Source organism: Notamacropus eugenii, chromosome X (genome assembly GCF_028372415.1).
Source record: "Notamacropus eugenii isolate mMacEug1 chromosome X, mMacEug1.pri_v2, whole genome shotgun sequence".
Lineage (NCBI taxonomy): Eukaryota > Metazoa > Chordata > Mammalia > Diprotodontia > Macropodidae > Notamacropus > Notamacropus eugenii.
The window spans coordinates 91,318,754-91,340,102 of record NC_092879.1 but is presented as its reverse complement, the minus strand read 5'-3'; the positions used below and the strand labels follow the sequence as shown (position 1 = coordinate 91,340,102).

The 21,349-nt window shown below is 40.8% G+C and overlaps 1 long non-coding RNA gene across 1 annotated transcript in view; it reads left to right on the top strand.

Moving 5' to 3' along the window:
• The first annotated feature begins 1,911 nt into the window (after positions 1 to 1,911).
• LOC140516442 (uncharacterized) overlaps positions 1,912 to 21,349 on the top strand; it is a 96,526-nt gene continuing 77,088 nt past the window's right edge. The window contains exon 1 of the long non-coding RNA XR_011971365.1: positions 1,912 to 2,012. This is a non-coding gene — a long non-coding RNA (uncharacterized lncRNA). The remainder of the gene's footprint in view (positions 2,013 to 21,349) is intronic.

The following is a 21,349-nucleotide window of genomic DNA, read 5'->3' as shown; positions in this document are numbered from 1 at the left end:
CCTTGAGTGACAAGTCTGGGTAGAAAAATCACAGGGGGCATCTAGGCTTCTCTCTCCTCCTGGATCTAGCACTAACTACTTGTGTTTGGCTATTCCCACAAGCCTTCTGGACTTTAGTTTTCTTATCTATAAAATGAAAGGGATTTTGAAAATGAAACTAGATCAGGGAGTTGGCAGCTCTTTAAAAGAGAGGAGCCGTTTTCAGTAACATTTGTAGAATATCAATTTTTGGAACGTTTGCTCTGTGTTTGCATCTATGAGCATGCATGTGTGCATATGTGGGCAAGTGGATATGCATGTAGGTCTGTGGATGCCAAAGAAATCTGCACTGACCTTACCATCAATTTCCATAGTCATTACTTTAAAACGGGAAGAGGAAAGGAAGCTTTTTGCCCCTTCTGTTTTGCCCTTTCTTGTTTTTAGCCCTTTTAATTCCTTTTGAAATGTTAGGCAATGACAACATTGGAGGTCAGGAAGCTCCAGCAATCCACGAGTGATCTGATGAGGAGTGAAAAGGGTACGGCAGATGCCCAAGAGGAAAACTGAAGTGGCCATAGAATTTCATATGGCAAACACTGGGCCCAGGCTCTCTGTCCCAATTGACATTAGCTTGCTAACAAGTCTATTTTCCTTTGTTCTAATGAGAAGGAGGAGGGACACGTGTGACCTCATCCTCTAGCTTTTGGATACCATGGTCAGTGATAGATGCCCAGGTTTCAGCAGCAGGGTTTCCATTAACCCAGAAAGGGAAGCAACTGCCAGAGGACAGGGGCAATAGAGATGCCTCATAGGAAAATAAAATGATTGATTTTTTTTCTTTTCCTTTAACAGAGCAAATATTGCTGAATTACATTGGTCAGGAAGGAAATCCTAATTGAGTGATTTCATCAGCAGTGAAATCTTCCACTTTTCCACTTTCTCCCCTCTACATAAGCTGGCTGTCTCTTCATATGTCTCTGCAACTCTCTGTGTGTTCTCTTGTGGAATGGGTTCTCTGGGGAGATGGTGGTGGCAGTAGTAATATCAGTAATACAAACTGGAACTGGGGTTACATCATCCTCATGGCCCTTTCTCTGATAAAGCTCTCATATCCAAGACATATAGTATGTCCCAGAAGTCTTAGTGCAGTTTGATAGCTACTAAGGCTTAAAACCGCACTGAGACTTTTGGCCTAGGGACAGATTCACAATAGTATTAAATCTTAGAAGCATTCTGATATCACTAGAGGAAGTCTCCAGAAAACAAATTAGCAGCCCTAAGAATTTTGGGATACCCTCTATGGGGAATTAATACAAATACGTAATAGATAAGTGGTTAGTGAGTATAATCAAATAGTTGTCAAAAGAAGAATCGCAGACTTTCTCCAACGAGAGGAAAGACTGCTTCAGATCATCGAAATCAAGAAAAATGTACATCCGTACAACTCAAACCTTTCACCCCATACCCAGCAAACTGACCGAAGACGAGGAAGGTCCGTGCTGGAGGCTGTGGGAAAGGGAGTGACATTCTCCCACTGAAGGACACATTCTTTTCCCCACCAAACCTTAGGACAGGCCAGAAGTATTCTAGTTGACTGGCAGGTGAGTGGTTTGGGGAGCTGGAGTCAGGAACACTGCCAGGCATTTGACTCCAGGTGAATGATACCTGTTTAAAAAAAAACAACTAAAAACCCTATGGAAAAAATAGAGATTTTTGTCCTCAGAGGGCACTCTACTACACTGACTAACAGGACTTGGGATGTGGATGCTGAGTGGAAGTAGCTTTCTGCTCCTTCCAAGGTTTAAGGCAATGCCTCTTTCAGGCATTGCCAGAGAAGGATCTCCAAAGTGAGAAAAGTCAATGTTCACAGGTGTTGAATACAGTGACTTAAGGTACCACATTGTCTAAATCTGCCCTATCATTGACTTGCAGGTCTGTTCCTTTGCTACCTTTGGCTGTTGCCCTCTTTCATTTTCTTTATGGAGCATCTTAAGATTTGCAAATTGTTTTGCTTCCCATCACAACCTTGCAAGGTAGGTGGTACAAATATTATCGTCATTGTCATCATCATCATCGTCTCCTTTATGGTACAAATACACTGTCACTTGCCTCTGATCATGGCCAGGGCCGGCATCATGCTTTCCACTACTCAGGGCCTGTCATTCCAAGGCTTCCTGGGAGTATTGGCCAGACCCCAGTCAAACCCGTGGAGTTTATCTCAATGCACATAAACCCAACTTTGCTTGCCTATCATTTGATCTGTTAATTAAAACCAGAATCTCAACTTCATTATCTCTCTCCTGAAAAAATTTTGCTCATCTTCTCGCTTGTCCTTGTTTTTGGCATTTTTAATATGGAAGCCTAGCATCCTGACATTTTCCATAATGTCTAATGACACATGATGACTTTGCAACCACAAAACAGACCATTTAGGAGCCATTTAATGAATGGAACAGCCACCAGAATCAATAAATGCACTGGTTCATTCTTCAAGTTGAGATAAATCTTTCATGTGTGCAAATAACTCATCTCATAATTTTGCCATTTACTATTGGTGCAGAAACTTCAGCTAAATATGCAAATCCTGTTGTCCTTTGCCTTGCTGTAATTTGGCCTCATTATGGATGTCTTAATATCCATAATTTATGAATGTGTAACTGCTCACGTAAAATATCTCAATTCTTCCTCTCTGCTGGCTGTCAAATTTTCAGTCATACTGAAAAATTTAAACTTCTACAAGGTGAAGGAGCAAATGAATTCCAAGACAATGAACTGAGACAAAAAAATGAGGTCCACACTGACAAAATGGAACTGGAAATTGAAAAAAATCATCTAGAGCCTTTGCATCGGAAATTTTTTCAGCTAAAATACCTAGGTAATTACATGGAAAATTGTATTCCTTTGTCTTGAAGCCTCAGGTAATTGCTCCAGACTGTGTATACAATTGTGTTCATCCATTCATTCAAGGGACCAGTTGGAAATATTGTTGAAAAGTGAGAGGACTTGCTGTATCTGTGGGTGTTCATTTTGGTTGCATACAGCAGGATTGTCTAAACTTGCCACGTAAGCTCTACACCAGGCCTGCCCGACCTGCAGCCTGCCAAGGGATTTTGGGAGAACTGTGAAAAATGTATTTTTGGTAGGCCACAGGTTGTGCAGGCCTGCTCGACACCATTTTCTCTATAACCCTGAGTGGGGTTGGAGAAAAAAATCATTTAATCATGGCCCTGTAGTCTGGTGGAAATAGGACTGGGGCTGAAGTCAGAGGATCTGGGCTTAAATCCTACCTCAGAAATGTCCTAACTTTGTGACCTTTGGGCAAGACACTGAATCTCAGAGGTCTCAGTTTTCTCTTCCGTGGTGTGAAGGGATTGGACAAGATGGAATCTAAGATACCTTCCTATCATTCTACAATAATTTGCCTAAATTGACCACTCATTTCAATGGACCAGCAGCCTGATGTCAGGTAAATAAACATTTCTAGTGCTCAAGTGTAGTGCATTCTGGGGTGTGTAGCAGGCCTGTGGTTATTATTTATTGATATGAATTATAATCTGACTTGAAATAGCAACCACATTAAAAACTGAGTGAAAATTCATGGAGCTCTACCGAAATGAGCTCAAGGGTCTACCTATGTTTGCACACTGTTCCAAGAAGAACTTTTAGTGGAACCAGTTAGGGCAGTCCACCTATAGTAAATGAGAGTGGTAACTGACTTGTGTGGGATAGCTTTAAGGCAACAACCCTCCACCTCCATTTTCTTCTTTGGTCCTATACATAACCTTGCTAAATAAGTGCTATAGTTAAGCCCCTTGAGGTCAGAGACTGTTTGGGGTGTGTGTGTGTGTGTGTGTGTGTGTGTGTGTGTGTGTGTGTGTTTGTTTATCTCTAGTGCGTGGCACATTTTTAGTATTTCGTAAGTGCTTACTGAATTAAATTGTTGAGTTCCATTTTACAAGTAAGGAAAGCAGGACTGAGATTGCTTCCCTGTTACTTTGTTATGTGACCCTGGGCAAGTCACCTAACCCTGCTTGCCTCAGTTTCCTCATCTGTAAAATGAGCTGGAACAGTAAATGGCAAATCACTCCAGTATCTTTACCAAGAATGGCGTCACGAAGAGTCAGACACAACAGAAACGACTGAACAGCTTGAGAAAACTTTGTTACTTTGTTTTTCTCTAAGAAAACGTTAGAACCTGCTTCACCACTAACCTCCTGAAGTCACAATTTATCATTGAGGTCTATGATTTGCAATGCTATTTTTCTTGGCATTGTGGCCATTGTGTTCACTGTTCTAGTTCTACTTACTTTGCTCTATATTAATTCATACAAGCCTCTGAATCCTTCATATTCATTGTTCCTTCGAGTGCAAAATATTTCATTATATTCATATACCATTATCTCATTTAATTTTTACAACAGTCCTATGAGGCAGAGAGAGCAAGTATCACGAGTATTTCATTGATGGGGAAAGCTCAAGCCTCACCTTCTACATCAAACTTTTTCTAATCCTCTCAATTGCTAATGCCTTCTCCCTAAATTACCATGTATCTAAGTGTTTTGTATTCAGGCCCTTTGTATTTATTCTATATAGAATGTATATGTATTTCCTATATCTCCAGTTAGGATGTAAGCTCCTTGAGAGCAAGAATTGCTTCATTCTTTTTCTTTGCTTGCCTAGTGCCTAGCATAATGCCTGGTGCTGAGGAGGAGCCAGGATGAAAATTCATAGTGACACATCCAGGGCTTTCCCTCTATATGTTACCTTTGTGGTCTGGACCTGTAGTTGATGATACTCCTATTGTTCAATCTGCTGTTTTGTCATCCCCGTTTCAATGTGATCTCTGAGGGTGAGGGAACTTGCACTGATCAAAGCCATACAGCATGATCCTTGTTGCTCCTGCATCTGACCAAGGTACTGAAGTGTCCTGAGAGCCAAATGGGTAAGGAAGCATAACTTCACATGGAGGAGAAAGTGTCTTTGTACTATGACAGATAATGAAGGAAATGCATAATAAAGGAATGGAGGTTTCTGAATATCACCACTCAATTTGTTGTCTCAGGTCACTCAAAGATTATTTTTTGAGGGATAATAAAAAAATATCTAGCATTTTAAAACCACTTCAGATTTCACAAAGTGTTACCTAGATATTACCTTGTCGGATCCTCACAATAATATAGTGAAGAAAGTACTCCAGGTATTAGTATCTCCAATTGACATAGTGAGGAAACTGAGTCTCAGAGGTCACAAATGGCCTATGGTCATATACCCAATGAATATAAGAAGAGGATTTAAATCCAGGTCTACCTGACTTAGTTCATCATTCTAACCATTTAGTCATACTGCTTCTCACAAATAAAAGAGACAGACTGCTTTTCCTTTTGCTTTTAGCATTAGTCAGTATCCTGTATCCATGTATAAAAGTCATGCCAAGGGCCAAAGGTAAATGTGTGTGAAGAAACAGTGTGTTAATATTTGTATACATAATGTTTTCTATGTCTTCTAAATGTCCTCCAAAGAGGAAACTCCCTTTTTATCCTTTCCCTCCTTTTTTCAAAATTTAAGGCTTTAGGATCAACCTGACCATCTCAAGAGCACACCTCTCCTGGTTGTCACACTGGGCAAATCTCAGCATGTTTTAAAATTCATTAAAATTTTTTGTTCCAAAATCTCTCCCCTTCTTCACCCATTGAGAAAGCAAGTATCAATTTTACATGGGAAGTCCTGCAAAACATATTTACAAAACATTTAGCCATGTTGCAAAATAGGCAAGAAACATAAAGAATATACAAAAATTGTAATCTGCACTGAGAGTTCATCGGTTCATCTCTCTGAAGGTGGTTAGCACTTTTCATCATCAGTCCTTGGGAATTGTCTTGGATCATTGTATTGATCAGAGTAGCTAAGTCTTTTATAGTTGATCATCATTACAATATAACTGTTACTGAGGGCAATCTTCTCTTGCTTCTACTCACTTCACTTTGCATCAGTTCATGTAAGTCTTCCCAGGCATTTATAATACCATCCTGCTCATTATTTCTTGTGTTGTCATTGCTTAGTCATTTTTAGTTATGTCTGACTCTTCATGACCCCTTTTGGGGTTTTCTTGGCAAAGATATGGGAGTGGTTTGCCATTTTTTCTCCCGCTCATTTTACAGATGAGGAAACTGAGGCAAACTTGCCCAGTTAAGTATCTGAGGCCAGATTTGAACTCAGGAAGATGAGTCTTCTTGACTTCCTGCCTGTCATTCTATCCACTGTGCCACCTAGCTGCCCCCATCATTTTTTATAGTACAATAGCATTCCATTACAATTATATACCACGATTTATTCAGCCATTTCCTAATTGAAGACCCTCCCCCCAGTTTCCCATTCTTTGCCACCACAAAAAGAGCTGCTGTAAATATTTGTGTGTATAGTATATGTACATATATATAGCATATATATATGTATATGTTATTATGTCTTTCCCCCTTTTCTTTGATATACAGACCTATTAGTAGTATTACTGGGTGAAAGGGTATGCATAGTTTTATAGTTTTTTGTGAATTGTTCCAAATCATTCTCCAGAATGCTTGGGCACCAGTTCACAACTCCACCAACAGTGTATTAGTGTCCCTATTTTTCCACATCCTGTCCAGCTTGTATCATTTTCCTTTTCTGTCATGTTAGCCAATCTGTTAAGTGTGGGGTGGTATCTCAGAATTGTTTTAATCTGTATTTCTCTAATCAATAGTGATTTAAAATATTTTTATGTGATTATTGATAGCTTTTATTTCTTCACCTGGAAATGACCTCTTTATTCCTATGGCCATTTACCCATTGGTGAATAGCTCTTACTGTTATAAGTTTGGCTCAGTTCCCTATATATTTGAGAAATGCAATCCAGCATGTAAAGTGATCTTATATGTGCATGAATACTGTCCTGGGGACAATGTAAACCTGACCATTGTAAGAACACACTGCTTTCTGTGATAATTGTTTTTCCTCTTTACTGTGTAAGTGTATGTACTGTGGGGGCCATCTCCAGTCATCCTGATTTATATCTTGCCACTCGACCCAGATAGCTCCAGAGAAGAAAGTGAGGTTGGTGACTTTGCATGCTTCTCCCTCACTTAGATCCGATTCCCTAGTAACTCACAGCATCGCCTTTCTGATGCCATGGTCCTCTTCAAGAACTAAGGACAAGCAACAGCAACAAGCTGGATTGTAGAATGTGTGGAAGAGAATAACGTATAAAAAGACTGGAAATAAAAGATGAGGCCTGGTCATATATGCCAACATGACCAACCTTATATTTGACTCTGGAAGTAATGGGGAGCCAGCAATGTTCATTGAACCTAGGGGTAGGGACTGGAGAACCATTGCTTAATTCTCTCCTGGAGCCTAGAAGTCCTTCTAGAATTGAAGATTTTGTGCCTAAAAGGGTCCAAGGTCTCCCATTGTATCCTGGGCCATCTCCAGTCATTCTGGTGAATATCTGGTCACTGGATCCAGATGGCTCCAGAGGAGTAGTGAGGCTGGTGACCTGCACAGGTCTCTCTCACTCAAAACAAAGTCAAGTGCAAGTCATGTCATCATTTCTCTGATGACATGGTCTTCTTGGCAATGAAGGAGCACACAACAACAAGAGACTGGAGAAGGGGTTGACACAGTGTGCCCTATGTTTTCAAAAAATCTTTTTTTTTACCACTCATTTTTTTCAATATTTATTATTTTTTTTACAAGATTTTGAGTTCCAATTTTTCTCTTTCCCTTCCTCCCCTCCTCTTTCCCTAAGACAGCAAGCAATCTCATGTAGGTTATACATGTGCAATCATGCAAAACATTTCCATGTTAGCCATGTTGTGAAAGAAGAAACAGTACAAAGAGAAAAAAAATGAGAAAAAACAGAGAAAGTGAATGAATGCTGCATACTGGCTGCCTTTGGTCCAGTGGTCCACTAGGGCCAGATCTTGACTCCTCCTTGGGCTTGGCTGCCTGTAAACTCTGGCATGGCCCCCCATTACTAGACGCTTGGTGGCTCATGCCTCAAACCTCTTTAAGCTTCAATTCCTAGCCTAGTCCACTCTGTGTCAAATTAGATAATATTTGTAAAGGGCTTACACAGTGCCTGGCATATAGGAGGTATGATATAAATACCTATTTCCCCCCAATATTTCTTTTCTAAGGCAGGAAAGAATAGACACAATAGGGACAAAAGTAACAGTGAGCCCATGTTCTCTTGACTTTATGGTGGTACAATGGAGGCAGGACTCAGACACTTTTGTTTGACAAGTCACTTAACCTCTGTATTCCTCATCTGAAAAATGGGGTTAACAAGCTCCCAGAGGTTTTGTGAGGATCAAATGAGTTAATATTTGTAAAGCATTTTGCAGACCTTAAAGGGCTATATAAATGTTTGTTATTGTGGTTGCGTGGCTGGGGATGGTAGCTCACTGATGCTAGCTGTCTCTCCACCTGGAGGCTGACAGCAGTTCTGTCTCCTCCCATGAATGTAACCTGTCAGAAAAAAGACTTAAGTTGGCCCTGTGGGAATTTAGTTCTGGCTTAGAAACCAATCAAAAAGCATGCACTGAGCAGACTAGAAACAGAATATCTGTACTTTCCCCAGAGTCTGGGAGTCCATTGTGCATGGCCATAAACAGGCCTAGCTAAACTGGAGATGGAGAAGCAGCACAAAGGAAACTGCATCTGCTCAAAGGGTGGCACTCCCTTTGGCCAGTCCCCCTGTGTTTTAACCTGCCTTTTTCTTGCACTCTGCAATCTGCATCTGAGATTCCCTGGTTTCCTTCAAGGCTATACTCAATAATCACCATCTATATGAAGCCTTCCCTGGTCTTTGCCTTGCTTCTCCCACCCCTAAATGTACCCCATGTTAGTGCCTTCCATCTCAAACTGTCCTACATATAATTCTCTACATAGTTATAAGTGTATGTGTTGTCTTTCCCATCAGAATATAAGCTACTTGAAGACAAGGGGCCATTTTACTTTTGTTTCTGTATCCCCACAGCGTAGCATAGTTACTGGCACAGGGTAACTACTTAATAACCACCTATTGGTTGATTGACTTTATTAGTCATTCTGAAGACATTTTTGTCTTGACCTAATGTTGGGTGGAGCTCATGTGACTGTTGCCCATGGAAGACTTTTTGATTCCATCAAGATATTTTAAATATTGCCATAATTCATTGGTTGATTTCATCTCCAGATTTAAGCTTGAAGCTTTCTTTTAGTTTCTACTTTTCTTTGGTTCACTGAGATTTTTACACTTACAGAGTCCAAATGATATTTTTGTTTTAAATTTATTTATTTAACTTTTAACATTATTTTTCACAAAATTTTGGGTTCCAAATTTTCTTGCCATTTCTCCCCCTCCACCCCAAAATGCCAAGCATTCTAATTGCCCCTATCACCAATCTGCCCTCTCTTCTATCATCCCTCCCTTCCCTTGTCCCCATCTTCTCTTTTGTCCTGTAGGGCCAAATAACTTTCTATACCCCTTTACCTGTATTTCTTATTTCCTAGTAGCAAGAACAGTACTCGACAGTTGTTCCTAAAACTTTGGGTTCCAACTTATCTTCATCCCTCCCTCCCCACCCCTTCCCTTTGGAAGGCAAGCACTTCAATATAGGCCATATCTGTGTAGTTTTGCAAATGACTTCCATAATAGTCATGTTGTACAAGACTAACTATATTTCCCTCCATCCTATCCTGCCCCCCATTGCTTCTATTCTCTTTTTTGATCCTGTCCCTCCCCATGAGTGTTGACCTCAAATTGCTCCCTCCTCCCAATGCCCTCCCTTCCATCATCCCCCCCACCCTGCTTATCCCCTTATCCCCCACTTTCCTGTATTATAAGATAGGTTTTCATACCAAAATGAGTGTGCATTTTATTCCTTCCTTTAGTGGAATGTGATGAGAGTAAACTTCATTTTTTTCTCTCACCTCCCCTCTTTTTCCCTCCACTAAAAAGTCTTTTGCTCACCTCTTTTATGAGAGATAATTTACCCCATTCCATTTCTCCCTTTCTCCTCCCAATATATTTCTCTCTCATGGCTTAATTTCATTTTTTTAAAGATATGATCCCATCCTATTCCATTCACTCTGTGCATTCTGTCTCTCTGTGTATGTGCATGTGTGTGTGTGTGTAATCCCACCCACTACCCAGATACTGAAAAGTTTCAAGAGTTACAAATATTGTCTTTCCATGTAGGAATGTAAACAGTTCAACTTTAGTAAGTCCCTTATGACTTCTCTTTGCTGTTTACCTTTTCATGCTTCTCTTCATTCTTGTGTTTGAAAGTCAAATTTTCTTTTCAGCTCTGGTCTTTTCATCAAGAATGCTTGAAAGTCCTCTATTTCATTGAAAGACCATTTTTTTTCCCCTGAAGTATTATACTCAGTTTTGCTGGGTAGGTGATTCTTGGTTTTAGTCCTAGTTCCTTTGACTTCTGGAATATCCTATTCCACGCCCTTCAATCTCTTAATGTAGAAACTGCTAGATCTTGTGTTATCCTGATTGTGTTTCCACAATACTTGAATTGTTTCTTTCTGGCTGTTTACAATATTTTCTCCTTGACCAGAGAACTCTGGAATTTGGCCACAATGTTCCTAGGAGTTTCTCTTTTTGGATCTCTTTCAGGTGGTGATTGGTGGATTCCTTGAATACTTATTTTGCCCTCTGGTTCTAGAATCTCAGGGCAGTTTTCTTGATAATTTCATGAAAGATGATGTCTAGGCTCTTTTTTTGATCATGGTTTTCAGGTAGTCCCATCATTTTTAAATTGTCTCTCCTGGATCTATTTTCCACTTCAGTTTTTTTCCAATGAGATATTTCACATTATCTTCCATTTTCTCATTCTTTTGGTTTTGTTTTGTGATTTCTTGGTTTCTCATAAAGTCATTAGGCTCCATCTGTTCCATTCTAATTTTGAAAGAACTATTTTCTTCAGTGAGCTTTTGAACCTCCTTTTCCATTTGGCTAATTCTGCTTTTGAAAGCATTCTTCTCCTCATTGGCTTTTTGAACCTCTTTTGCCAATTGAGTTAGCCTATTTTTCAGGGTGTTATTTTCTTCAGCATTTTTTTGGGTCTCCTTTAGCAAGGTGTTGACCTGCTTTTCATACTTTACTTGCATCTCTCTCATTTCTCTTCCCAGTTTTTTCTCCACCTCTCTAACTTGATTTTCAAAATCCTTTTTGAGCGCTTCCATGGCCTGAGCCCATTGGATGGGCTGGGATATAGAAGCCTTGATTTCTATGTCTTTCCCTGATGGTAAGCATTGTTCTCCTCATCAGAAAGGAAGGGAGAAAATACCTGTTCACCAGGAAAGTAACCTTCTATAGTCTTATTTTTTTCTCCTTTTCTGGGCATTTTCCCAGCCAGTGACTTGACTTCTGAGCTTTCTTTCCACACCCACCAGGCCTCCAGATCTGCCCAGCCAGTGCTTGGGCTCTGAGATCCAAATGCTGCTTCCCAGCCTCAGGGCTTTGGGCTGGGGCAGGGCTGCTAGTCAGTATGAAATTAAGTTCAGGTGCTCAGGTGGGGGCAGGGCCACCACACAGGGCTCAGTTCCCTCAGGGGGTTTATGCAGAGACCTTCAACAATGGATCCGAGCTCTTGCCTGCTTTGGGAGCCCCAGTATGCTGCAGCCTCTGCTGCTGCCTCCCGAGGGGGCCTGAGTTATGGGGGCACCCTGCTCCCCTCCTGGCAAGCCAAAAAGACTCTCTCACTCACCCCCAGCACCCGTGGGTGGAGGGACCCATGCTGCTGGTGGGGATTCCATCCCTGAAGCCTGTTCAGATCGGCTCCTTTGGGTGCTGTGCAGCCAAGGCAGGGCTGGGGCGTGACAGACCTGTTGTCGGTTTTTCAGGGCTCTCTGGAACAGAAATCTCACCTGCTCAGTTGTTCTGTGGCTTCTGCTGCTCCAGAATTTGTTGGGAGTTCTTTTTTATAGATATTTTATGGACTGTGGGTTCAGAGCTAGCGTATGTGAATCTTTCTACTCCGCCATCTTGGCTCCTCCCCACCAAATGATATTTTGATACCGTTGGAGAAAGATTCCATGAAAAGGAGCAGCTCTTTGATGCATTTTTGGTAGAATCATATAACTCAATATTATCCTTGATCATCAAGTGATAGATCAGATGTTTTTGTATGACTCCCTTTTTAATTTGGAAGCCATACTCAGTTATGTTTCAGAGAAAAGATAATAAGTTTAAGCCCAGCAGAACCATATGGGGCTTAACATTTCTCACTGTAAGATGTCATATTTCATATCATCAGTTTCTGACATTATTGTGTTGGTAGTCTGTTTTAGATGAGGCTGTCAAATACTCTAGTGTTCTCATTTTGCTTGGTTCTATTTTGTCTGTTTGCTCTATATGAGTAAGTCATGAATAGAGAACTGAGTCAAAGGCTTTGCTATAATGAATAAAGACAATATAAATGCTACAAAGCTTTCAAACAGGTTATCCAGTAATTATTAAATTGGTCTTTCCACTCCTGGAGTTGTTTGGCATACCACTTTTTGTTCCTCAACCAATATGTTCTTTGCCTATAAGTGTACATTTTACCCTTTTGAAGTGATAGAAACTATGAATGCTTTGTATAAAGTACATAGACATGTAATAGACCTACATTAGGTCAATGGTGGTCAGTGGTGTTCCAATCTTTTGCTAGTAGACACATGATAATGTCTGTTTAAAAGTACGGGATCAGGCTTTTTTTTGAGAGGAATCTGCCAAAGTGTTTTGCTTGTAATTCATGCACCACTGTGATGCATTTGAGTCAATATTAAAGCCTTCCCCATCCTGAAAAAAAGCCTCACTTGATCTTTTCATCCTCCCTTACTATCATCCTATTTATGTATATCTTCTGCCCTTTTTAGCTAACCTCCCTGAAAAGGTCATCCGTGATAGGTGCCTCCATTTTCTCTCTCCTCACTTTCCTCTTAACTCCTTAATCTGGCTTCTCACTGAAGCTGCTCTTTCTAAAATTACTCTTGACCTTAGCCACCAAATCCAATGGCCTGACACTGTCTCTTACCTTTCCTGGTATTCTCTACTTTCTAGGATTTGGGGACACCCTTCTCTCCTGGTTCTTACCTTCCATCTCTGACCACTCCTTCTCTGTCTCCTTTGTTGAATTCTCCTCCAGATCACACCCTCTAACTGTAGGCATCCCTCAGATTTCGGTCCTGGGCCTTCTTCTCCCTCTATACTAATTCACTCGGTGATCTCATTGGCTCCCATGGATTTAATTACCTCCTCTAGGCTGATGATTCTCACGTCTCCTATCCTGCCTCCCCTTCTCTGCTAACCTCCAATCTCACATCTTCCGCTACCTTCCAGACATCTTAAACTGGATGTCCAATAAACATCTAAAAGTCAATATGTCCAAAACAAAGCTCATTATCTTTTCCCCTACATTCTCCCCACCTCCTACTTTCCCAGTTACTATAGAAGGCAACACTATCTCTGGGCCTTCAGGTTTACAACCTAAGAGTCATCCTGGACTCCTCATTTTCTCTCACCTCCCATATCCAAGCTGTTGTCAAAGCCTGTCAGTTTTACCTTTGCAGTATCTCCCAACTATGCCCCCTTCTCTCCTTTGAAGTCTCCTCCAAACTTTGCAGGCCCACATTACTTCAGGGCTCAGTTATTGCTGTAATCTGCTGGAGGGTCTGCTCACCTCAGATCTCTCCCCACTCCATTCCATCCTCGGTTCAGCTGCTAAAGTGATTTTTCTAAAGGGCAGGCCCAATCATGTCACCTCTACCTATAAATTCCATTGTCTCCCTATTGTTTCCAGGAAAAAATAGGAAATGCTTTGTTTGACATTCAAAGCCTTCTATAACCTAGCCCCCTCCTACTTTTTCATTCTTCTTATGCCTTACTCTCTGACAGGTACTCTTCAATACAGTGACACTGGCCTCCTGGCTGTTCCATGAACAAGACATTCCATCTCTCAGCTCTAGGCATTTTCTCTGGCTGTCCTCCAGGCCTCAAATCCTCTCCATTCTCAACTCCACCTACTTACGTTCCTGGCTTTCTTTGAATCCCAGCTTTTACAGAAGCCTTCCCCAACCCCTCTTAATTCTAGTCTCTTTGTCTGCTAACTCTTTCCTACTTATACCGTATATAGCTTGCTTGGAACATATTTGTTGGCATGTTGTCTCTTTCATTAGATTGTAAGTTCCTTGAGGACAGGGACTATCTTTTGCCTCTTTTTGTAACTCCAGAGCTTAGCACAGTGCCTGGCACATAGCAGCTATTTAATAAATGTTTATTGATTGAGTGATCATTCTTGTACAGGCCTGCCAGTTACTGGCTTTGCAGAGAGATTCAAGTTTCTACCCCCTTCTTTCATATAACTCTTCATTATATTAATGGGTCCAAGCTTTCTATTTTTCATTTGACCCAAATGGTAGTTTTGGTGTGTCCTTTGTGAGTGCACAGATGACTCGAAACCCTCCATACCATTCTTTAGGGTTCTCTTTCACTTTTGTAGTAAAGGTTTTGATTTAAGTTGAATTTTGCCTTTTGTTCTTTGTGCTGCTTTGATTCCTTGTCTAACCTTTGGACTTTTGCATTCATTTGCCAATTAAGGGAGTCTTGAGTTTCTAATAGAGCTTTGTTTTCTGTATTCCATTAAGTGTATTTCTTTTATGTTGCCTTGAACAGAGAGATATGGCATCCAATCTTCTATTGTGTGCACCAGCTAGATATGGATGTAATTTTTCCATGCATTTCTACCCATTATCACGAGCTTTCCCAAGTAGCTCCGTCCATGATGGTGCCTGAGACCTGTGTCCTTTGGAGTATGTGTTCTTTGTTAGGGTCATCTTTCTTCCTGTGTCTTTTATTATGACAGTCGCTACTATGCATATTTTGTGTGTAGGTTCTGAAATATTTTGATGCTTTTCCATCAAATATTATAAGAGAATGTGTTTTTTCAGGATGGTTATAGGAAATACCAGCTTTGGGGAATGATTTTATCTTGGTGTAGTTGGTCTAAAAGGTGGGTTGAAATAATCAAACTTAAAAAGGGCCTTTTGAAATGTTAGTGTAAATTCACAGTGTAAAGTCATAGAGTCCTAGGCGTTGTTTTTGCTCTTCTTTTTGTTATTGGTGGAATGTTTTCAGTGACCTCAGGGTCTCCTACTTTCCCTTCTTGGAGTTTCAATAGCTCCTTGATTTCAGATCTTATTTCATTTCATCTGGACTTATGAATGACATGATTTCTTATGATTACCCTGCAGTGATCTGCATGATTTTGTTTTATGATTTAGATTTTCCTGAGAAAATCAAGGCCCTTTGCTATGAATTGCCCCTCCTCTCTCCATTGCATGTTCTCTGCTGTCCCCTCCTTTGCTATCTCTTCACCAAGGCTAATCCCTCTAAATATACAGGTAAGTGACTAGATTTAATATACACAGATACCAAAACTCATTTCCTGATTTTTTCCTCATTTATAAACACATAGAGACACAGCCTGGGGTATAGACAGACAAATCAGAGGAGATTTAAGGTGGGAAAGGACCCTGAATGTCATCTAGTCTGATAACCTCATTTTATAAATGAGGAAATTAAGGCTTGGCAAGTTTAAGTGACTGGTCCAAGTTCACACACCTAAAAAGACACAGAGATGGGATTTGAACTCAAGTCCAATAAATACAAATCCAGTGGCCTGCCCATTGTATCACACTGTCTCATGTCTTGAGTCATCACCCTGGGGATTGTGCCACCAGAAATGAGCTCTTAAAACAAAACCGTGGGCAGCACTTTGGACCCCTTTGAAAACTGTACTTCAGGTTGGCCATGTCTATTCTTGGCTTCCTGCCTCCATTGAATTACCCTTTGCATTATTGTCTTCAGCTAAAGCTGCCAGATAAGACTGCCCAAGTGTAGTGTTTAATGTGATCCACCCTCCCAAGGGTCTGAGGTTCCCACTAGTTATTCGAACACTCCATGATCATCCTGGCAAAATGCTTTCCAATATCCCAGGTTGCACTCTTATACCTCCAAGCTTTTTCTTCCTCCTCCTTCTATGACCTTGGCTGATGAAAGGACAGAAAGGGGAGTCTAACAACCTTCTACTTAGAAAAGAAAATGACACCTTGAAAAAATGATCTCATCTCTTCCTGGAGAAAATGAAGTCATTAGCCTTCCTTCACCTCCCTTCAGCTGTGTCCATTTTTGCCCTCCACTATGTGAGGCCATCCAGAAGGAAATCAACTACAGTACATTTCCTCACAAGTGACAATCATGAGTGAGAATTACCACTGGGCAAAGGAAAGTAAAAAAAGACTCCTGAGTAACAATCCATACAGGGAAGTGTGGCTATTAAAGCTGATTGCTAGATAAACAAATGTGGTGGAAATTTGCTTCTAAATTCATCTGAATTAATTTAGAGAGCAGTTGTGGTCTCCAAACATTTTCATTACACACCCCTATATATATGAATAAAATTTGATTATGTATCCCCAATATGTATATATCTATTTACTTATTTATAAAATATATCTAGGTATGACTGCAATAATATGTGCATTATAAAACTTAGGAAATCAACTGGTTGCCTAATGTGAAAAGGGAAGGTGGGGGGAGGATTCAGAGGGCACACGTAGAACCAGAATCAGCTCAATACTGCCATTGCCACTCCAAAGGGCAGGCTGATCTACTCCCCCATGATTCCACTTGTCATTCTTCAATATTTATCCTTGTCGTCCTTCTGGTAGAAGCCAAGAAAGTTGCCAGGGGAATAAAGTGAAGCTTAGTTGGGACCAACCTGAGACAGTGGCCAGCATGGCCCTAGGGTGGGTGTCACAGTTGAAAGGGTCAAATCCTCAGGACATGACTCTTAGTGTTTGAGAGCAAAGCACAGAAGAACTGTGACTACAGTGAGCACTGGGCTTCCTAACAAGGTTAAGAACCTAAAATATGCTGAATGAAATATTATCGTCTAGTAGGAATTAAGTGGCAGGAAAAGAATGTCATCACTAAAATGACCGTCAGTTCTATGAGGGTAAAGGGGTTGTTTTCTTCCTTCAAATGCTCAGCATCTCCAACAGTGCCTTGTACACAGCTGTTGCATAATACATCCTTGCTGAATGAACAAATGAACAAAGGTTGCTGACCTGGGGCTCTTACAGGCTGTACCAGTCACATTCAGCTAAGGCAATCTTTTGATAACTGCCTGTTTCATCTCTTGTACAGGTACTAGTCTGGGAAAGGCAAAGATATCCATCGTACTCACCAATCACTGTCCGAGAGTGTAGAGTCTGCCCTCTAACTGGCCCCTGCTGCAACCACAAGTTGGTCTGGTGACAGAGGTTGGGGGTGGATTTTTCCCACCAATGACTGCACAGTGGCTTACACTGGGTGCCCACGTAAGAATTAGATGATGATTGCCCTGAATGTCCAGGACAGAGGTTGGAAGCTTCCATAGCAGAGAAAGGAGGCTGAGCTGCAGAGTACTGGGGAATGAGTGGAAGGAGGGGCCCCCAGACAATTGCAGCTGATCTAACCAATCACTCTCTGATTCATTGACCACATGACCCCTGTAGTCAGACCATAGCTTCCCTGGAGACCTCAGCCCTTATGAAGGCTCATCTCTCCATAAGGGGCTCCAAATTCTCTGTTCCTCTCTGGGTCTGCCTTCCTCTGAACAGATTGCTGGGTCAGTAGGTGCTTTGTATAGATAATGATAATTGGCTCTCACCTTTCTCCCAGAAAGGTATTAGGGCTTTGTTATAAAATGCCCTGAATGATTTAGAGGAAATTCCCCATTCAAACATTGATACTTTCAATTAAAATGTTAATTAAGTAACTATTAATAAACTGCACATTAAATGTCTATTACATGGCAGTGTAGAATAAATGAAGATGAGCAAGACAGTCTGTGACCTCAAGGAGCTTGTCCTCTCCCAATGTGACATATAGAGCACTGAATTTGGAGGCAGAAAACCTGGGTTCAAATCTAACCTCTGCTATGTACTTTCTGTGAGATAGCCTTAGGCAAGTTACATCACCTCTTTAATCCTGGGGCTCAGTTTCCTCATCTGTACAATGAGATGGTTGAACTAGATCCTTTCCACAGTGCTTTTCAGCTCTAAGGCCTAAGATATGTATAGTGATAGAACTACCATGTGAAAGGCAACATGGCTTAGTTCATGAAATGCTGGACTTCAAACTGGGAAGATCCGAATCTCATGCCTGCCTCTGTCACTTACTGTTTGGGCAGGCCATTTCATCTGTCTTGGCCTCAGTTTCCCCATCTCTAAAATGAGAGATTTGGACTTGATGACCTATAAGTTCCTTCCATCTCTATATTTGTTATCCTATTTTTTCTTGGTAAACTTGAAAGGTATACAGGCTATATAAATGCAAGTTATAGTGGCAATGTGTAGGAACAAAACACTTCTATGAGAGCTGGAGATTGTTTCTAGTCAGGTTGGTGATGGATGTCATTGAAGAAGGATTCATGGAAGAGATCACTTTTGAGCTGGACCTTGAAAGATCGGTAGGATTTCAGTAAGCAAAAATGAGGAAGAAACACATTCCTGGCCAAGAGAATGGTGTGAAGAAAGGTGCAGAGTCAGGAAAGAAGAGGAGGTATTCAGAGCATAGTGGGTAATACAAATAACTAGAGCATAGACCCCGTGTAGAGGACAAATGGGATGGGAAAGGAGGCTGGGGCAGCGGAAAGGTATTCTATCGGGAGACAAAGGGGATGGATTACTCTCAAGACTACGGGGAAGTTATCCCAGGGTTTCACTTGCCCCCATTGTCTAAGATTCCCCAAAGGTCCATTTCACATTTTAAATGGTCTTACAGTAACTCTTCATTAGAATTGCGATGATGTTGCCTGTGAGCCCCATCTACTTCTTTTTAAGCCTTCCATGTTATGTTCCTCCCAATGTCATTTGTCTTTTGAGCAGGCATAAAGCATGTGTGCGATGGATAGAGGAGGAAATATATGCATAGAGCTGTGACTGGGAGTTGACAGTGGTGGCATGTTTTCTACAATTCAAGCTTTGTCCCAGGGTACCACATTGTAGATGGTACCAACAACAGGAACAGACATGTACTTATCACCTCATTGGTGGGAATGATTGGTTAAAATAAGCCATTACTTTTGCATGTTATTTTTTCCTTGGCAGTATCACTCCAAGGAATTGCCAATGCTCTGCTCCCTTTTATAGCAGCAATTTCGCCAAAGTGGCCTTATGGTAGCCAAGGCTTTCCCCCTCACCAACTCTAGTTCAAGCAAATTTGCCTTGAGAAGTTGATCTGAGGGCACTAGCCCTGCTTCTTGCCCCAGGTGCTGGAACTTTAGGTGACAGATCTTCTGTCCATGATGAAGAGCCAGCCAGGATAGGGAAGTTCTTGATCTGTGTCTTGGCTGGGTTAGAGCTTGTTATGGTCTGAACATTGCTAGGAGCATATGTAAATTGAAGTTTAGTTCTGAGGAAATGAAAGTCATGGGACTGGGCACTCAATAAATGTTTGTTAAATGAATGAGTGTTTGCATAATGTCAAAGATTCCATATTTGTGAGCACTAGGTTGTGTCTACTTGACAGCAAACATCTGGCTGCCCACGAAAGGCCATCATCAGTCATGTAGATGTTTTCAAACATCCAGATGTTTGGTGCTGGTTTGACAAAACATTCTGATGACTGACTGAATTTGTCATCCTCATGGTGAAGATGAATAGTTTACTCCATCTGGTGCTCTGGGGAGAGGTAGGAGATCCAGATCAGAGCTGACAAGAATGGGTGTGGCCTTCTTCTGTTCTGGGACAATTCTTAAAGTTCACCACTGTCCTTTTATGGTCCTATTCAAATAAGAAATAAATTCAAATAATAAATCAGTGTCTCTCCCCCAAACCCTGTAACTTATTCTTAGATATACTTACTGCTTATGGAATTATCAGAGACAAATTCAATCCTGGTGATCCATTGCAAGAAAGCATAAAATGCCCTGAGTTTTCCATCTTGAGTGGGTTGCATGGATGCTCCCATTCTCACTCACAGGCCAGTGATTAAAAGGCAGTAATAATTCACATTTTGATATCTATATAAGATTTTCAGAGCTCTTTCCCTTAACAACTCTGTGAGGTAGGTGGTACACATCTTATACTCATTTATTTCTCCTTTTGAGTCAGACTTGTGATTTCATCCGTGTAGGAAACTCCTGGCATTGAAATGTCTTCCATCAATGCAGATGGGTCACTCATCTTTAGTGTGTAGTCTTATTTTCCTGGAGGCATTGAGAAGTTAAGTAAATTAGCCATGGTCACACAGGCAGTTTGCCTCAAGAGTAGGATCTAAGACAAGGTCTTCTTAGCTCCCAGGAAATAAAGGAGCTGAGGCTCCTCTGAGAGACTGTAACTTGGGCATGGTGACAAAGTAAATAATTGTATGAGGCAGCCATATGCATGACCCTCTACTAGGCTCTGTGGGGCATGTGAAAGAAATAAGAAGCAAAATCCCTGCCCTTGAGAACCATTTGGTCTAGTTGAGATAAAGCATCTATACTAGGGATGCTTAAGAACTGGAAAAACAACACATCAACAAATGAAAAACATATGTTTCAATAGAAACTGAGTGCCTAAGGGTCAAGAGTGTTTCAAGTAAAGAAATGAATGGCTTTGAGATGGGCAATACTAATTGTTCTAGAGTACATGTGCATTCCTGTATGTTTTAAGGGATCCAAATATTAGAAGAGAGGAAGAGGCTGGGTGGCATATGTGAATGCATGCAAACTGGGATTCCACAGACACATGGGAGACAATAATAATAACTCATATTTATATAGGATTTTAAAGTGTGCAAAGAGCTTTGCATACATTGTCTCATTTGAGCCTTATAACTCTATTAAGTAAGTCTCACAGATATTTTAAAATAGAGTTTTTTTGCTATATTTTGTTTTCACATTGCCTAGATTTCCCCCTGTACCCTCCATTCCTTCCCCAGAGAGCCATCCCTTATAACAAAGGCTTAAAAAAAAGAAAATAAAAAAAAAGAGAAAGAGAAAGAAAAAAGTCAATCAAACCCACCAATACATTACAAAACCTCACATTATGATATTATATGCAATGTTCTCCCGCTATGGACAACCCCTCTTAATTCTACAGAGGATCGAAGGGAGTGTTATTATAGCTCTTCATTGGGACCAAGTTAGTTCTTGGTAATTTTGCAATCTTTATTTTTACTTAACAATTTGTTTCTGTCATCATTTTTGCAAACAGTCCTGGGGATTAAGTTGTGGTGGTTGTTTTTGTATGTTTGTCAGTTTTCTATATATTTTGGACATCAAACATTCATCATAGATATTTGATAATATTTTATTTCCAGCCAATT